Source organism: Rhamphochromis sp. 'chilingali', assembly GCF_963969265.1.
Source record: "Rhamphochromis sp. 'chilingali' genome assembly, chromosome: 6".
Lineage (NCBI taxonomy): Eukaryota > Metazoa > Chordata > Actinopteri > Cichliformes > Cichlidae > Rhamphochromis > Rhamphochromis sp. 'chilingali'.
Window position 1 is genome coordinate 16,124,276 of NC_137933.1, and position 18,918 is coordinate 16,143,193.

An 18,918-nucleotide genomic window follows, 5' to 3' on the forward strand; every position below is an offset into this window, starting at 1 on the left:
TATGTGAATTTGTCATTTTCAATTTTAAAAGGCAAATCGTCATAAGTGGTCTGTTTTGCCAGATTGTTCAATGGAAACAGTAAAGATTTTGATAAATTAACCTTATACCCCGATATGTTGCTGAACTCCCGCAGCCAGCGGAAAAGGTGGGGCATACTCCCAATTGGGTCTGATATCTGCAAAAGGAGATCATCAGCATAAAGCAGAGTTTTATGAGTTACCTCACCCCTGGATATACCTTTAATCCTCTCATCAGATCTGATAGCAATTGCCAGCGGTTCGATCGCAATGTCAAACAGGAAGGGTGACAGGCAACAGCCCTGCCTCGTCCCCCTGTAGAGTGAAAAATATTCCGAAATCAGACCATTTGTCCTGACTGCAGCCATAGGCGTTGAATATAGGACTTTAATCCATCTACAAAAAGTAGGTCCCATGCCGAATTTCTCCAGAACTGTAAAAAGGTAGGACCATTCGATTCTATCAAACGCCTTTTCAGCGTCAAGGCTCAGAATAACTTCCGGTTGTATTGTCGAATGGGGGGAGAATACCACATTAAACAGTCGTCTCACATTAAAAAATGACTGCCGTCCGGGAATGAAGCCCGTTTGGTCCTCATTAATAATGGTGGAAATAATAGGGTCCAACCGTAGTGCAAGAGTTTTGGTTAAGATCTTATAGTCACAGCACAAAAGACTTATTGGCCTGTATGAGCTACACTGTACAGGATCTTTATCTTTCTTTAGTAAGACTGAGATCGTGGCCTGGGTAAGCGTCTGCGGCAGATTGCCAGTAGCAAAAGATTCAGCATAAACTGATTCTAAAATAGGTGTGAGCTTCGAAGAGAATTCCTTGTAAAACTCCATGGGGAAACCGTCCGGACCTGGCGACCTTCCAGTCTGAGATAATTTAATAGCGTTCGTTATCTCTTCAATCGACAACGGCTGTTCCAAAGGCGACTGAGCGTCCGGAGAGAGCTTGGGAAGATCCAGCGAGTCAAGAAACGAGTAGATCTCGGATGAATTACTGCCCACCTCTGATTGATATAGGGTAGAGTAGAAATATTTGAACTGGTCATTAATGACTCGGGGGTCGTGAGATATCGAATCAGCACCTATTTCAATTCCCGAAATCACGCGCTCGGCTGACCGCTGTTTGAGCTGAAGTGCAAGGAGCCTCCCCGCTTTATCTCCATGCTCATAATATACCTGCCTGGATTTAAAAATATGCACAGCTGTTTTTTTTGTTTATATATATATATATATTTTTTTTTTTGGGGGGGGGGGGGGGGGGGGGGGCTTAAAAAAGCACATTAAGAGCCAACAAGATTGTCCGATAGTGCTTTGTAAATGCAAAATTTCTTATGCACATATTTCTTTAATTGTTAATTTTTCAAGAAAAACTTACCATCACTTCATAAAACCTGAAACAGGATAAAAGAAGATCCAACAACAAACAACAGCAAATCACTGCTTACACATTAATGCATTAGTTAAACCTATATATATATATATATATATATATATAGACACACTTTATATACTGTAACACACATTTTTTGTATCATGAGTACTTTTACTTGTTATGGAGTACATCTATATTTCAGCTTTTAGTATAATAAGATCTGCTTAGTACAGTATATATTTTTTTTAATAGTTGCTGAAAAAATCAAAGAATTTGAAGACATTTTATTGAGAATTTTTTATTCAACTGATGGAAAAATCATTAAAAAAAAACTAAGTTAAAATAATTTATTACACTGTGTTTGAAATAAAAAAACAAGGATCTGCTCTACCTGTGTGTGTGTGTGTCTTATATTAACAGGTGGCACTAGAACCTCTAAACATTAATGTTCCAACAATAATAAAACGTTTATTTTCTCCTCTTAAGTTTCTATTTGGGCGGCTTCAAAAATGAGTTTTCATTAATGTTAAGCTAACAGTTTCAGGTGCTCCATTTACACTGGTGTGGGACCGCACCTCCTCCCCCTCTTCTGTATCCCTAATCACACTCTTTTGTGATCCTTTTATAATTAGCCAGTTTACTGGCAGGCAGAATGGAGTGGTGGATGTAAAGCATTTACAAGGGTCCTCGACAGGACACGCCAGCACCTTTTGTATAGCAATTAGTTTGTCTGTGAAAACGGATAAGACAAATAGGCTGGGACGGCATCTGGTATCCTTGTAGCTCTCAGTGCCTGACACAGAGAGAAATGGGAACACAGAGCCTGAAAAGGAGGGAAAAAAGAGGTTCAGAGCCAATCAGGAACAATAAGGATTGCACCTCAAGGATTTGCTATGAAGGCTGAAAAGTTTACAGTATGAGGAAACTGATCTGGAAATGAATAAAGCAGCTCTGACAAATATGATGATAAGAGACTCAGAGAGGGCTGTGTAATAGGGACCTACTTTTTGCGCGCTACTGATTAAGAACCGGCTAAGTGTCTGCAGAGATTCCCCTGTGCACAATGCAGCACAGGCAGAGTTTAGTATTCGTCCCAGTAGGGTTTCCTTTAGTACCCAGTCATTTACATTGTAGTTATCCAAAGACAGAAGGAATGAAAGACAGAGTGTCAAGTGCTCTATTGATCCCTTTGGCCTGATTAGCTCACCAGTGTACCGTCAAAGCAAACTAATCAGATACATTGATCATGGAATACTTTTTAATGCTTCCCCAGGCAATAATATGATTTTTCTCAAGTCAAATTACTAGTCAGTTATCTGTTGAGATGTGATACCAGGCATCTGGGGTTTTAACATTTCCTATGAGATGTCAGTTAGAGTCAGTGGCTCCATTTCAAACTCTTAACTGTTTGGCAACAATGTGGCACTGACAATAAAATGCCACTTCATTTCCCGAGGCGTCATAATTTCTGCAAACCTAGTTTTGTCAAGTACCGCTGTCAACAGTGATAATAGGTGTTACTCACTTGTTATATTCTGGCTTCAGCACAGACTCTCTGCTGCGTTCACTTTTGGCCAGAAGAGGTTGCTGTGTTCCCTGCATATAACATGAGGCCTGCACTGGTTCCAGGGTGGGGGGGTTTCTATGAGAGAAAGAGGAAATAACAATGAGGAGCTGATAATAAAAATACTACAACTGAAGAAAATGATCTGTGCTTTGTGCTCCTTGAAACAATGAAGCAGACATGCTGAAAATAAACCAGCAACAAAATATCGAAAGCAAACCCCAGTGTGTTGTAACATGTGAGATAATTGGCGGCAATGGACAACAAATCTCCCCCACCAAAAAGGAAAGTTTTTGTTAATCGCTGTTAGCCTGCAGCCCTCTAACATTGAGTCACCACTAATTGATTATAGATGCCATTTCCATCATTGACAGTAGGGGGCAGGATCCATACATTGATTGCACTTCCATTATGTACAGGCCAAGTAATTGTACTGTGAAGCCTATTAACACACAGAGCTCTGGAAAATATTTTTTCTGTTGAGTCATGCAAATTTATTTGCCTCTACCATTTATTTCACTAAAAAAAAGCAAAAAAAAAGCCAAAAAAAAATAAAAAATGCTCAGACTCACAGCGCACAGCTTTTGAAAGAGATCAGAAGGGGGAAGAAAAAATAATTAATCTCATATCTTCAAAGTTAAATCTTCCTCATCCCATTTACACCAATATCTAAACAAGCCCCACGACAGAATCTGAACAGCTGTGAGAGATACGAGTCTCTCTCTGATACCTGTGTTCCCGTGATGCCGGTGATCAAACGCTGTGATAGCATAACATCCCCTCCTGTCTGTCACAGCCTCAGGCTAAACATCAGCAGAGCGCCTTGCAGCTTGCAAATGTTCTCATGACAAAGTTAAAATGTCTCGATTAATATCTGAGCGCTCGGCTGTTTTGTCACTTATCTGTGTCTCTGCTTTAGCTGCTTTTCCAGCTTTGTGCAGTGTTGCTGCATCAGCGGGGGAAAAGATTCAACCAGTGGGAAGACCTAATTCATAAGAACTGATGAACCCGTCTTTGCTCCTTTGCACCTGTGACGACTTGCTTCATGGTACATTTTGATAAAGATGCTTCTGTAGATATATCCTAAAAATTATGTTGTTGAATTAAATAAAAAATACATAAATAAATGAGGAGTTTGCTTAACGCTTGCCTAGTACTGTGTCATTTAAATATATTTAACCAGTAATACACAGAAAAATGTAAACCACAATCAAAAGATGACGCCCACTTGGCCTTTTGAGGCATTTAAAGGAATCTCAGTTTGTCATCCTAGGTGTGACATTGCTAAAACAAAAGGATCAACTGCACTCTTTTGCAAAAAACAAACAATTAAATATTGTTTCAATGTTTTCTCCCATCAGGACAAGCAGGGTGGAGTTCACTACTACCAAGAAGTGAAAGTCCCACCAGCAGTGTTCCTCCATGTTGACAGTTAATGTCCTGCCCATCTATCTTTTAACCATATCTCATGCGTGATGGCATGTGACTAAAAAGCTTGCCTAGTCAGACCTAATTAGGCAGCGCCTAATCAGACAAATCCTTGGACAAGCACACAAAGTGGATCGTAGGGAGATGTAGAAACCTTCCCCCGATGGACTCAGTGAAAGTATACCAAAAAATACTTTCGCGATCTGATGGAAAGTCCACTCGTTTAACTGCAAATACGAATGAAATATAAATAAATGTGAAGGGAAGCTGTTCTATTATTCTGTAATCTACTCTCAGAATCTCTGTTTCCACATCTGTTCAATAGCCCCTCCCCTGTTGATCATTTTTACAGTTCTGCATTTTTACTGGACCTCTGAGACCCAAAATCTTGATGTACCTGTAGGAAATTTGATTAACACACTTCAAACTCAGTTGACTGCGCAAGAAAAAAAAGGCTGTACTGAAGCTTATGGTGCCTATGACATAGGGCAGATGGAGAGCAATGATAAATGAGGAAGAGGGATGGATGTGAGTCAATACTTGCTGTGCAAAAGTTAGTCTGACATGGAGAGGGGGTGCTGTAATCTTAGAGAAGAGGAGAGTACTTCAGAGGATGGGAGAGGACAGGACACCAGATAGGAAAGGACGAGACAGGCAGGAACAGCAGTACAATAATGTCTCTCTTCACTCTGTCGGTCCCTGTGCACTAAAATATTGAAAAGCTTTTGTTTTGCCTAGTTGAACATGCACTGATGTGACACAAACTGTGAACAAAGTCATTTCACACGCATGGGAATCCTCTACTTTTATAATTTATGATGAGGTGAAGACTGCAGCCGCGCCCTAAAGTTTGTTCTCGACATCGTAACAGCCGCTACATCCAAACTTAAGAAAGTTAATTCCGTCAGTTTCTTTGGAGCTTAGCTTTCACTCGTTTAGCTACTGATCACACAAAGCAGCTGGCGGAAAAACCTTGAAAGAAAGATCACACGTCTCTGAACACAACCCAAAGGTTCAATGTCCACAGTTACTTAGGTGTGTCTTCATTCCTGTGTAATCAAACTAATCTCCCCCTTTTAAATAAGAGAGTGACGTTTGTTCCTACCTTGAGCTGGAGGCTAACAGTAAGTCCTAATGTGCAAGTTACTTTAAATTTACTCAAAGGAAATTTAAACAGTAACATCTAAAACCTGTGACGTCAGAATAAAGTAACAGTATAAGTACATATAATAATAATAATAATGATAATGATAATAATAATAATAATAATAATAATAATAATAATAATAATAATAATAATAATAATAATAATACTGAGTTAACCAATAAAAGAAAAAAATTGCATGCATGCTAATTCCCAAAAGTGTTCATGCACGATGATTCACTATTATTGCCTCTCATAAATAATTTTCCAGGAAATTAAAAAAAAAAGATAGCTCTAACATACCTAATAAAAACTGAAAAATGATGGGTGCGTAGAATCACTGCTAACCCTGCCTATTAGAGTGAACACTGCATGCACACAGTGGAAGTCACAGTTTAAATCAAGATGCAGAAAGAGAGAAACCGTGACTTACTCAGGTCTCAGCCTGCGCTCAGTTCAGTGTGCTGGTTATCCAAACCCCAAAGACACGGGGACAGAGATTGAGCAAATACACAGTGATCACCCTACAGTATAAAACACTGTTCAGAACAGAAGGAACCACACACACACGCACACACATACAAAATCTCTCCCACAGTCGTGAGCATGAATTATACATCTCTCTAGAGGATTTGCTTTCTTCCCTCTGTCCCCCTTCTTTCTCTTTTCCTTAACCTCTGTTTTATTTTTTCGTCTTTCTTCCCTGGCTGTATTAATTAACAACAACATGAGGATTAAATTAGTTTAACTTTACAAGTCAGCAAAAAAGGTTTTAAACGAGCTGCTTCCAAGACATACGAGCGGGAGTAACAACAGCGACTGATGAATGCAATTCTACCCTGTCATGGACACCTCTGTCGATATCTACATCATCTCTTCCTTTTTTGTGTCTGCATGTGTAAATGCAACCGAGACCTTTTAATTTTTTTTTTTGTACAATGAACGAATGTATCCATACAACTCTACAACTGAAAATATCCCACTTTGCTGTGGTTAAAAAGAACCAATACGTACTGTATCTGTAAAAGGTTCGTGTTGAAACACTTTAAGTCACTGATGATGAATAAATTATTTCATCCTCACCACGGGGAAACTAATTTCTACTGACATTCAAGGAACACGTTTTCAGAAGATGTAGAGGTATGGGTCAGCAAATTAAACTGCAGCAGTACTTGTGTGTGTGTGTGTGTGTGTGTGTGTGTGTGTGTGTGTGTGTGTGTGTGTGTGTGTGTATTTTTGTGAGGACGACTCAGTCTCAGATAAAACAAGCCCTACATACAACAGCCCAGGGACACTCCAACCATAATTGTGCGGGTGACATTTTAGAAATACTCACACAACAGGGGTCAATTTCTCTTCAGGTCACTGAGAAAGACATCATCAAACTACTATTAACTCTGCAAACAATCCTAGCCCCACTGCATCTCTATTGACAATGGATTCCTTCAAAACAGTCCAGAGGCTGGAAAGCTTTGCCCTCAATCTAAAACCATAACCTCTGAGTGAATAACAGAAATGCCCATCTAGGCAGGACGGACTGACGGTAAGGAGCCTGTACAGTCATGGCAAACAAATCCGTGCAGCTGTCCCCCCCCCCATCAGCTTTCCTGCTTCTTTTAAACAGGCGTTTGTTGTACACCTGTCTGGCTCACTCATACTTAGACATGCAAAAACACAGGTAAGCAACCTGCACAGAGGCATGCATATTTCTGTAGCGGTGGGGCACTCACACCACAAAGTGCTTCACTTTTACTGTCTCATTCAGACATACTGCACCTCATGTTATTAAACTGTTAACAAAGCAGACAGCGAGTTTTGCACCATGCCTCGTACATGCCCTTGTTTTAAGATGCATGCTCCACAGCGGTTTGGTGTGCCCACAAGGGCAAGGTGTGTATTTGACATAGAAACGTCAGGAAAGGGTCCAGATGCAGTCCACTGTTTTTCTGTAATAATAGCTAGCAGCCTTGCTGTTAAATAATTAATGTGGTCTATCCAGTACAAAGTGGATGGCATGCAGGCAGCAGTTCACCATCTCATTCTCTATTTCCCCTGACGGACACAATGCGCATGACCGTGCTTATATTTGTTTGTCTTCTTAGCACTCTGCCTAGTGCTCCACGTTCATAAAAGACAACAAAAACATTTCCTAAGAGTAATAAAGACTGATTTTCAAAACAAACACTAATAAAGCTAATAAGAAAGCTAATATACGTTACACTAACTGCAGCTCAAGCAGCTTGCATACAATAAAACTATTACATGCTCCAAGGTAATACACAAGCTCTCTGCCTTTATCTCAGATATTTGTGTGTGTTATTAATGATTTTAAATATAGATATTACTGAGCTGTTGAGTTGGTATACATGGATATTTTCTGTGACATACCCTTTGTTTAGGCCAAAGTATTAATGAAAAAAATAAAAATTGATCTTTTAATGAGTGATCCTCACATCAACGATCCACTGTCTTGCCTTGCCCTCCTCATTGAGCACATGTTGTTTTTCTGTCCTGTTTTTACAAGAAACAATCTCATTTGACATTACAGTGCAATAAAAAGCACACAAGCATATTGGAGGTTATGGCAGGAGCGGTCACATGATCAATATCGTCCTAATCCTTGCCCCTTCAACTACTTTTCCTCCTCTCTCCCCTCACCACCTTTCCACCCAATCAATTAACTTCCCCAAGTAAACAGATCTGTCCCCATGCTCACTGCTCCCCGCTGTAACCGGATATTCCTCCTCTTCTTCCTCCTCCTCCTCCTCGTCCCAGCCAAGACAGTAGGAGAAACCAGATACCTGACAGACACAGACTCTGCTAGCCCTCTTCCAGTGTGTGCAGAGGGAAGCAGGCTAAATAAAGACCAATGACATCATTACATGTTCCTCATTGTGGTTATTACTAACACTATGACCTCTGAAAGGGTCATAGATCAAACATACAGCGATCTATGTCTCCTCAGGAGCTCTACTGTAGCACTATTATGAAGTCGATATGACAATTTAACTTTGAAAATGAAGTGTACTTTATGGACTTCTGTGGTCTTGAAATGTTTTATACTTAGTAAAGTATGCTTTGGTATTGCTCCACGCCTCTAATTAAACAAGTGACTTCTTGCGCTGCTGTACCACAGCTCTCACACTGTAGCAGGTGTTTGTGAAAGGACAGAAGTATTTATCGTCGAAGCACAGATTCACACGCCAGACTTCTGCTCTTTTATTTAGGCCTCCAGCTGGAAAGCCAGTCTGTCCAGACAATGCTGGAAATATGCGCTGTTTGTTTATTAATCAAACACGTCTTCTCTCTTAGTCTTCTCTCAGGAAGTACCAAGACGTGAACAAATATTTGCATTTTATTTCAAAGTATCTGAGAGTTTAGAAAGACTGACAAACCTATTGAAAATGATTCACCAAAAACATACTACACTGCTCAAAATGACCCCCCCCCTCCAAAACACCACCATTATACAATGCTGTCTACAACAGGAATCCCAAGAGCCCTTGAACATAAAATGGTTCATTCTTCCAACACACAAGCCAGTAAGATGCAGGCAGGACCAATCTATATCTCCTGTGACCCTCAGCAACATGTCGTTATACTTGCTAATCAGATTTAGAGACAACAAGTGAAAGGATGGCCTCTCTGGGCCGTTTGCTTTCACAAATGGATCTTTCCTAATATGGGAGATTAATAGACTACTATCTAATCTTCCTTGTGATTGAAGCTATGATTTGGTTACATAGAACCATGATGGATGTTGAGGCGGCGGCACGTGCGAGTCATGTTAACCCTTTCAAGACAGATTGCAAGGTGGCTTTGCTATTATTATTGTTATTGCTCGTTAAAGTGCAATGCAGCACAACCGTGATAATAATGAAGACGTGCACTGGGCCATTCGATCATGAGAATCAGTCCAGGAAGGGTTTCTTGAAGCCGCCAGCTGTTACAAATTACAACAGGAACATATATCATAGGCTGTAAGAAAGTAATAACATCTATCTTGTGAAATGTTGTGTAGAATGCTTTTACAAAGTCACAAAATATATATCAGATACTTTCATCAGAGAAAAGTCTTTTTTAAAAATATTTTTATACAACATTGTCATTCTTCTTATCTAGAACAGTGATGGCAAAAAGGAATATTGGTTTAAAACAAAATAGTAAAGAAAATGTATTTATTAGATTTCTTATGGGCTTTTTAGATGTCAGGGGTGAGATGAAGGTTTTTAATTTAGTTTCCTTGATCTAAGAAGACTATTTCCTATTGTAATAATGTGATTCCTACAATTGTTTCTAGTCTTTTATGTTAAACTGCCTAAAAATCTTTCTCTCCCAGACAGACAATAACAATCAATTCTGTTGGTATGAAATGATTTCCCTTGCACTATTATATGTGTTTCTATGCTTTAAATCTTAGTGCACTACTTGTTACTAAAGGCAAGTTAGCACGAGCAAAGGCAGATGTCACTGTTAGCAGTTAAACTCTGGTGTGATCTGACATCACATCTAGTGCTCTTTACTTTTAGAGGCTTACTTATAAACTATGCTATCTGAACTGCTGACTCTTATCTGAACTGTGAGATCACAGATAATGATGCTCTACACGGATTGCTAGGCAACGTGGAGATTGGTGACATCGCCTATGAGGTCACAAAACTGCCTGGCGCCTAGCAACAGCGAAAACCGAAAAGATCACCGCTTATGTGAACAACTTCAAACTAAACGCGGTACTTACTCTGGTCTTATCAAAGTCTGAAGCTGACAGTCGAGAACAGCGAGACAGACTTGAAACGATTCCCTGATTTATTAATGAGACGTGTTTGATGTCAACAGCATTACTGAGCATACCTATATTACACTTGTCTCCTGTGTGCCACTCTAAACAAACTGTGACTAAGATACCTGTGGATTGGTCATTACAAAGACCTGAACTAGAACGATTCATTTCAAATCAATCCACTGACGAGTAGGAATAATACAGCACGTCCAGGCCTTCAAAATGTGTGCAAATGCAGTTTGAGCCACATTTTATAACCCACAGCTTTTGGAGTAAACTGCTGTTTCACAGGATCAATATTGGCAGTTGACGTGCAACAATATGCTGCCAGTCACTTACAGTTCTTACACTAGAAGTTCTTTCGGGATCTTCTGATGCTGTTTAAAAAAAAGGTCTGGGAGGGTGTAGGACCACTTTTCTCAGACCTTGTATAAATCACAGAGAAAAGCTGTCATCCCCTATAGGGCCTTGTTAGTTGCTACAGAACTGTAATGACTAATGCCTCACAGGCAAACCAATTATCAGGTACTTAACAGTCTGAACCTGTGATACATCTGTCAGAGGCTGAGTAGGGATGGGAGGCACATGCAAGTGCTTCAGCTACTTTTTCTCATTTCCCCCGCATTTTTCATTCTTGCTCTTCTTATTTTTGTACATCTCCTTCTTTCCTTTTTCTTTCACTTGTCCTGTATTTTTTGAGCCCTTGTTTCTCTCCCCCTCTTTTTTCTGTTCTCTCAGGGAGCCAGCTGGGAAACTGGCCTTGGGAAACAAGCTAGAAGCATACAACCATATGCTGAATATTTTCATGTAAGGTGTGTGTGTGTGTGTTGGGGTGGGGTGGGTGGGTTCTGTCTTCTTGTTCAAATGTTCTGTAATAGTTAAGTAGGACATTTATCTGGCAGTGGTTTGTCTTCCCCTGTTGTGCTTGTGTGTGTGTGTGTTCCTGAGTTCCTCCTCTATCCCACAGCTAAATGCCTTCAACATAGAGAATTTCACTTGTTTTTAAACACACACACACACACACACACACACACACACACACACACACACACACACACACACACACACACACACACACACACACACACACACACACACACACACTACAAACTGTACAGGCAGACTGCTGAGAGGGAGCTGTAAGAGACACTGACACAGCTTGCTCATTAGGCAGTTTCTTACTGGATTGAGGCCAAATATCTGCAGGTCATAAACTCACTGATGTAACAGGCAATGCAACTCACATATCTAGGGAAGTGTTGAAAGGCAACATATCTCATTTTAGGGTTGGCACTACTTATCATACTCATCTTGTCCATGAATATGAATAAATATAGCGTTTAAGTTAAGGTGTAAGCTGCCACAGACGGTGTTGTCATGAGACCCATAATTTTCCTTTCTCTGCAGGTGGCTTGTAATTACACCATAGATCACACTCTTGTCAGCCCCAATATCTGCTGTCGAAACAACATATATAGTTATTACATTTTATAGATATAGTTTGCATTAACTCTTTTCAGCATTTAAAGTGAGCAGGTACCATCATGGTTGTTAGCACAAATATCATAGTTGACTTGTACACTTAGCTATTCACCAAACTCCACTTTAGACCATTCAGACAAACGAATGAACGAATGAACAAACAACTGGACCAATGACACAAAACCCCCAACAAACCAATCAACCAATGAATGAACAAACAAACAAACCAGCCAACCAACTGTTAATACAAATGGTACATAAAAAACAAAACAAAAAGCAAACAAATAAACAAAACAGCTGAATCGTTTAAGCATTTATTTTTCTCTTGACTTAGTCTTTTGTTAAATAAAAAAAAAAGGTTAAAAGTTTGGATCTTGGACTTGAACAAGTCCAAATGAATTAAACATCAGAATGCTCAGTGAGACTAAAACTAAAGATAAAGACGCAGTACAGGCTAACGGCAAAGAATAACTTTTAAATATGGCAGAAATGAGATAGAGCTATAAGGAAAATACACATCTGAGTCACAGATTCTTGCAATTTACTTAATTTTTCAATGAGCGTTTTAAGTGATACACATGATGTTTGCTTTTGTGTGCTATTAAGATTAAAGTAAAACTGGTCTAATATGAATAAAAGTTCAATTAGAAAACTAGCTATTTCCAAGGATTAACATACATTTTCTTGCCACTGTTCAATTGCTATTGAAAACTCTCTTACAATACATTATGTGGTGCCTTTCTTACTCTATCCTACTGGTCTACATGTACATGCCCCTCCACCACCCAGGGTAAGAGTAAAGGGCCAACGTCTATCTCTCATTAACCTACTGACTGGATAAATCAAAGTGCAGGGCAGAGAGGAGAACCCCAGCCTTGGCCATTCAGATAAGAAGAACACAACCTACACCAGCTCATACCCTACAGCTCAGTGATATATGGATCTGCAGAGGCTAATAGCAAAGTATTGACAGGGAAATGGTGTGCTTATCCTGCTCTCGCATGCTGGCGAGAGGTCCCCAAAGCAGATGGGATACACTTTAGGGAGAGGGAAAGAGGAGGAGGAGGGGGGGGGGAGGGGGGGGGGGGTGAAAGGATGAGATAGAACTGTACTGGGACAAATTAGAGTCTTTATTGCTTTACTTCAGCTAATTTGCCTCTGAGTTTGAGTCTACAAAATAGTTTAGCAATTTCCTTTCCACGTAAAAAACTGTAATTAGTGGCTGGACATAACAATAAATGTATTTATTTGAATGTAAATGTTCTGACTTCTCTGACAACCAACTCCAGATATCTACATCGTATTAGCCATTAAAGAAGATAGTGAAATATTTTATTGTGCTGGACATTTATAAATATTTCAGTTCTCAAACACTGCAAAACATAAGAAAAAGCACACAGCACAGAGTTTGCAGGAAATTCTAATGTTTCCAATAAATAATGTGAGATGAGAAGCATGTGGTGGATGCCTAGTAGCTTAACCGCTCTCCTGATTTACTTATTTTGCATGTCAATCCATATTTTTCATGTCTATAAAATACAAAACACAATGGCTACAGGCAGCAATATAGTTCTCCAACAAGAACCAGTAGATAAAGATACTGGCCGTCCTCCCACTAGTGGAGTTTGTAATGATGGAGTCAGTAGGTTATCACTGTGGCCGCTGCACCTTGTTCTAAGTGACAGCTTTATCTAGCACAACCTATTCTTCCTCTGATGTGGCTGAAGAGGCAGGAGATGCGCACTAATGGCAACACTTCATCAACCTCTGAGAGGATGTAGAGTGAAACTGCAGCCTCTGATGTTAGATAAAGACATTGACACAGCTTGATTACCAGACCAGCTGTAATTTGGTTAAAGCCTGCAGTGCACTACACCTGCAGTAGTTTAGAGCTTGTAAGTGTCAGTGGATTCTTGAAAATTGAATTGACAGCGCTAAGCCTGTCATGCCATACACAAACAGGATGTAGTGCATGCGCTGGGAGTGCTGCTGTAATTGAAACAAGGACACAGTGTGTCCTCGATGATACAGCAACATTACAGAGGAGGTAAGTGAATGATTTTGGGTCGGTGTCGGCATCTGAAGACGTCACAGCACCTCTCTATGGCCACCAGGGGACACAGTGGATAACCGTAAATAAATGAATGAACAGGGAGGCTGAAGGAGATGTCACAGTTATTTCGTGGCTGAAAAGAAAATACACAAAACAATAGAGATTCTTATTGTGCTCATGTTTTTGAGGGGAAACAATTGGCTACTGTTGCTTCCACTGCGATCGAATACTGTTAAGAATCCGAGTCAGCATTTTCCAGGTGCTTATATTTATGAGTGGATTTAAAAAAAAAAAAAAAAGACTGAAAAAAACTTATGCTGTTATCAACTCTGGAATATTATGAGCATGAATTTGCATCAATGAACAATGAGGGCGAAAACAATGCACTATCAAACGTTGCCAAATGCCTCTGTTCCTCTAAAGGAGACCACTTATGACCAACCTTACATCTGGATGCCAAGCACTGTGTGGGGGCCTGTCTATGACTATTATTACCCACTTGACGCCTTTATAGTTCCATGGCAGACATCCTCTTCAGCAGATCTAGAGACAGAGATGCAGAATGCCAAAGCAGCTCCACAGTGCCGGTGTGGGACAGTGGAGTTTTGTGTTGAAATAATTAGCCTGCTTAGCTGCCATCTGGGCTCTGGTTGCTTGTGTGTGGTGTGAGCCAGGTGCTTCATGGGTAATACCACAGAGAGACATACAGCAGATGCTCATGGGTAGTGCTGCCCACCTTGGCACAGACTTGGAATCGGCTATTCACAATACAAGTCTCGAGGAAGACTACAACAGACAGGACTAGTTTCTTGAAGCCCATTTTAGGGTTTTTTTTCCTAAACCAACTGCAGTAATTACTAAAGACGAGGTTAACGATGTCTGGTGGAAACAAAGTAAACTTCTTTTAAGTACATACAGTTCTGTAATGGGTTCCTCAGCAACTTTGCAAGTGAACCCAGTAAAAATCAGCAAAAGTGCATTCTGCTCAGATCTGAATCTGCGATAACCCCCATTTCATCCGACATAAAAACCAAACCAAACAATCAACACCCTTATCTATGAAACACAGGTGCCTTTTGATTACTGCTCTTTCCCAACACAGCTCAAAAATTTAAGGAGGTTTAAACATTTTTTTGAGCAGTTCACTAGGCCAGTAACTTGATAAGAGCCCTGGATTTACTCAATGAGGAAGAAAGTTCCTGAGCAAGCAGCAGGCATGTGGTTGTTGTTCCCAGAGGGCTGGGAAACTGTATCTGCCCTGAAGGAGCATCCTCTTTGGTAAGCACTTCTTATCCAGGCCATCACTGCAGGCCGATAGCGGGTAATATCCAGTAACTGCAGCTTTATGGGCGATCCAATACTTGGATCAATCGCTAGGACAGGAGGAATGCCATTAACCCCTAAGATGTCTCTCCTTTTCTCTCTTGTTTTTCTTTCCTTCAAGTGGGTCTTTTATTTTTTTTTAATTCTGACAGAGAAGTCAAGAATAATATTAATTCTTGAGAAAGAAAAAAGGAATGCTCCACATATCTCACTTTAGGATTTTTTTTAAAATTTCCCACAAAGCTCTCGCTGTCAGTAAAAAGTATAAGCCTGAATATCTCTTGTATTTCACCTTAAATTGGTTATCACTTAATGGTTAACTTCAGAGTGTCATAAAATAACACGAATCATTGTGAGATGAATAAGCTGTGTGCACATTAGTGTGAATATACTGTGGTGTTTCCATATGTAGGTTTGTCTGATTTCTATTTGGACTGTGGTGTGAGTAGAAAAAAAAAGGCTTAGGTTTATATTTCTATATCTACAGTATGGTTAAGCGTGTGTGTGTGTGTTTGCAGGGTTGTAGTTGAGAGTGTGTAAGAGTGTGCACATGTAGTGAAAGCTAGAAAGACAGAAAAGAGAGACTTTGTTTGAAACTCCCAATACTTTGGGGAGTATTGCCCCATATACTGTCCCGTGTGACAGAGCAAAAGAAAGCTCGAGTGAACCAAATATACGTAGCTCTCGCTGAGCATTTCTGTTGCTCTCACTGAATATAAATGGATAAATAGCTGCTGAAATGAGTTAAACATCATGAGAAATTACACTCATTGATACAAAGTGGGCATGCTCTACAAACATAATCACAAATGCATCATTGCAAATACAATTGATTATTTAAAAGGTAAAAATTACATGTACTACATTTTGTTTTAGTCACCAGGATGTCATATTTATTCGGGCGCATAGTTTTGTGATAGAGGTAGAGCAGTTCACTTCATATCAACCATAAACTGCACGGTGGAAATAGACAGCTCTTAAATTAAATCACTGCAGAAGGCATTACAGACTGCCACTGTAACACTGGTGTGACAAAATCAAACAGAATCAAATGAACGGACTGAAGTAAAAGATTCTTAATTTAACTTGTAATATCCAATATGCATTATAATGTCTATTTTACTATTGTCTTACACAGGTGATGATTTACTACAAATTCTGTTTTTCTAGTCAAGCTGCTGAAAGTCTGCTGAAAGTAATGCATAATGTATTTTCTTAGTTAGCAATATAGTTATGTTGTTCTAATTTTCCCTGTAAAATAAGATGAAGAAAGCACTCACTCTCACTGATATGATATAGTGAAAGTTATTTCTTGTAGCAGTTAACAGACACATAGACATGTGTGGAAAACACAGCTACAACTGATAACTTAAACCGTTTAAGTCTAATGACAAAAGTTTCACTTACCTTGAGACCCCAGAGCGCGATCGCAGGTGTAGGAGAGGAAAGTTGAGCACATCCTCGTTTTTTTTTTTTTCCACGCAAATGTCAGAGGCCACGAGGCAGCTAGCTGCGTCTGACTACCTCACAGTAACAAGCCTGGGCGCGAGCGAGCCGTCCAGGCGGGCCGGTGGCTGGTTTGTTGGAGGGTTGGTCAACTGGCCTGGCAAGCAGAGACAAGGGGACAGGCACACGGGGAGAAGAGCTGAGCTGGAGTGGGCTCTGCTGGAAGGCTTTTTCGCCTCTCCTTCCCTGAATGAAAGCAATCCCTAAGAGTGAATGGGTAATGAGAGACTGGCTCCTGAGATTTTAGCTTTCTTAATCATGTTCATAATTAATTCAAGAACATTGATAATTTCATTACATTCTTTTTGTCTTATCAATAAATGATGTGCCTGCACTTTTGGTCTTGTGTATACGGGGAGAGAGGGAGGAAGAGAGGGAGAGAGAGGGGGACAAGAGAAGTAATACTGCACTAAAAGCACAGGAGATGGAAAATGATACAAACAGGGAAGTGGTAATTATAATCTTTGACCAAGCCACTGGAAGCACAATATGAAGTCAAGTGGCTACAAATAATTAATAAGGCCTCCTGGTGTGTGTGTATGTGTGTGTATGTGCACATGTGAGAGAGAGTATGTGAATGTGTGTGTGTGTGCTAAGAGTGAGGCGCAGGGGGAGGGTAAGTGCTGACAAATGTCTTTTCTGAACATTATTTCACCAGCCCTCTCAGTGGCTGTTTTTACAAAAGAAAATAACGTGACATCACCAATAAACAGCGCGTTCTCACCAACTGCTGCTGTGAGGAAGTCAGTAATACACTCACCTTTAAACAGGGGTAGAGGGTGGAGGATGCCTTGTCTTATAATGCCCTTCAGATCCAATAAGAGCTCAGGTTTCAGGAACATTAGTGCAGTGAAGCAGTTTTTAAAAGACCATTCTGCTCCCTCCCTTGTCTCCTCTTCATGCGCCCTCTGTCAGGTCAAGAAAAGAAGACAAGGAGAGCCATTTTCCATCTTCTGGCATATACAGTTTCGAGTTATTTGGCAGCAGGAATAATGAGATAATATGCATTTTTAATAGTTCGTCTTCAGAATATTCAATAACCCTTCACCTCTGTGCGTGCGCTTATAGATTCTGCGCTTTATCAATCGAACTTTCTGTTCAAAACTGAGCTGGAAATAGAACGAGAAGGAGGGCAGGGGGAAGAAGAAGGGGGGGTGAGAAAGAGGATGTAATGGATATCTCTGTTTCCTAAAAATGCTGTGAGGATGATGGAGTCTAAGGAAGGCTCTGATTCACAGCCTGCTCTTTTTTGCTCCAAAACAAGACAAGTAGATGGATGGCTTTGAGCAGCCTAATCCGACAGTGAGTGACTGCTCTGTCAAAGGTCTAATCTTCTCCCAGAATAGTGGAGTAGGCTGTTTATTCTGATCAGACGTCCTTGATATATAATCATTAACCTATTGCTATTCAAACTGATGCGGTGAGATATGCGATGTAAGGGGTTACCTTCACAGGAATACCTCCTGTACTCGATTTGTGTCCTTAAATAATTGGTTAGTGAATTTGTACATGAAATCAGGGTAATTTGACCCTAACAGCAGTGTGTTCGCACCATTTCAGGGCTGTTTGATTTCAGACGTTTTCTAATGGATTTCTAGCCTGTGACACACTACAATATGGATTGGTAAAGCTATATGAGGCATTAGAGATTCAAGTACTTTATGTCCTATTTATTCCTTATGTGCCACAGGCCCCCTATCTTGAGATATGACCAGCTCAACACGAGAAACCTTTAATAAAATAAAAAAGTAAAAAAGGGGAAAATAGAGATTTACAGCTGGCCATTCTGACAGTAGACTTGATATAAGGTGTTCATAACAAGTTTTGCATTTTATTCCTGGTCCCCTCACACACATTTAAATCATATTTTATGTGATCTATGTATGCAGCACTCATCCTCTCTCTGTCACCCAATCTCTCCAATGTGTCCCTCTTAAACAGATTGCTACAATACTTGTAATGATGGTCTTTCCCAGCTGTGCTGCAGGAGAGGGGAAGGGAGCAGCAGGCCATAGTATTACCATAATACCCGCTCCCTCCCTCCACTGTCCCATGGGCCCATGTGGGGCTCTGCATGGGGATGCAGGGCAACTCTGCTGTGGAGGGGACTCAACTGGCTGCCGGTCCTGCAGGCTGTGTGTGTGTGAGTGTATGCTTGAATGTGTGTGACTGTGACAGGGCTGAACCTGCCTGTGGGCGATGTAATAAAAGCGCCACACACTGCTGGTAGTGATGGT

General features: G+C 40.4%; 1 long non-coding RNA gene across 3 annotated transcripts in view; it reads right to left on the reverse strand.

Moving 5' to 3' along the window:
* LOC308398674 overlaps positions 1-18,918 on the reverse strand; it is a 41,924-nt gene that overhangs the window by 17,702 nt on the left and 5,304 nt on the right. The window contains exons 2-5 of one of the 3 annotated variants that reach the window (XR_013972000.1): positions 17,442-17,589; positions 16,583-16,778; positions 2,927-3,043; positions 2,109-2,224 (exon numbers count right to left, since the gene is read on the reverse strand). This is a non-coding gene — a long non-coding RNA (uncharacterized lncRNA). Of the gene's footprint in view, positions 1-2,108; positions 2,225-2,926; positions 3,044-16,582; positions 16,965-17,441; positions 17,590-18,918 lie in introns of those variants that run through there. The other 2 variants (XR_013972001.1, XR_013972002.1) reach the window with 2 other exon arrangements.